We start from the raw sequence: 1293 nt of genomic DNA on the forward strand, positions 1-1293 counted from the left end.
GAACAAAGAGAAAAGTCTGCACACTGCAGGGCTCTCAATGAACATTTCGATCAACAGATCTTCCTCAGGCAGTTTGTGAACAGAGAAAGCATAGTGCTTTTAACAGAGATGGCAGTCAGTCAAAATCAACAACACCTGTCGACTAAACAAGAGAAACACCACAACGCTTTTACATCAATATTTAAAATAGTTAAATGTGAAAATATCAAATGTCTAAAAACCTTAACCAGGCAGAAATATTTGGTAAATATCTAATCCACATTCTGCAGACTTAAGTCTAAGTGTGAACAGGCGCAAGAAATCTGCATTCAAGAAACTATATTAAACATTTAACAGAGACAAGAAAAAATGTTACTACAAAAAGCATCCACAAGTTTTTAATGAAAAACCAATAAGGAAAAAAATATTAGAAACTTGTGGATGCTTTTGGTAGTAACATTTTTTCTTGTCTCTGTTGTTTGTGCCTGTCCACACATAGACTCAAGTCTGCAGAATGTGGATAAGATATTTACCAAATGTTCTTAAACATTTGATATTTTCAAAGGAGAAACAATGGAAAATCCAAAGAGGAGTCTGGAGCACACGAGTCACTTAGTTGTGCATTTAATAGGTGCAAGGACTAACGTTTCGACGACAAGCGTCTTCCTCAGAGTCAAACTTTTGATATTTTCACATTAGCTTAACTATTTTAAATATTGATGTAAAATCTTGTAACAATTCTAATTTTTTTTTTTTCCTGTTTACGTCTCTCTGAGGATGCTCTCTTGTGGCATTGTGGTGTTTTTCTTGTTTAGTCTTGTTTAGTTAGTTTCTTGTGTGTGTTCGGACCTGTGTGTAATTGACAACAGAGTGAAAAATTGAATTTCCCCTCGGGGATTAATAAAGTATATAAAATTAAAATTAAAATTAAAATTAAAAATTAAAAAAAATAAAATAAAATTAGTCAACAGGTGTTGTTGATTTTGACTGCCACCTCTGTTAAAAAGCACTGTGCTTTCTCTGTTCACAAACTCCCTGAGGAAGTTCTGTTGATCGAAATGTTCCTTTAATAAAAAACAAGTTGTTCACTGGGAGCCCTGCAGTGTGCAGACTTTTCACTTTGTTCTGCTATGCATACCATTATCCCATATGAAATGGAGACAAAATTGTAAATGACAACGTAACATATCTTGCAATATTTGATACAGTAGATTAGAGTAGTACTAACAACTTCCTGAGATACTTAGACATAAGCATAATAAAGAGCAAACAATAAAGAGCAAACTATTACATAATGTACAGCAGCAAAAAAAA

This window comes from Epinephelus moara, chromosome 5, assembly GCF_006386435.1.
Source record: "Epinephelus moara isolate mb chromosome 5, YSFRI_EMoa_1.0, whole genome shotgun sequence".
Classification (NCBI taxonomy): domain Eukaryota; kingdom Metazoa; phylum Chordata; class Actinopteri; order Perciformes; family Serranidae; genus Epinephelus; species Epinephelus moara.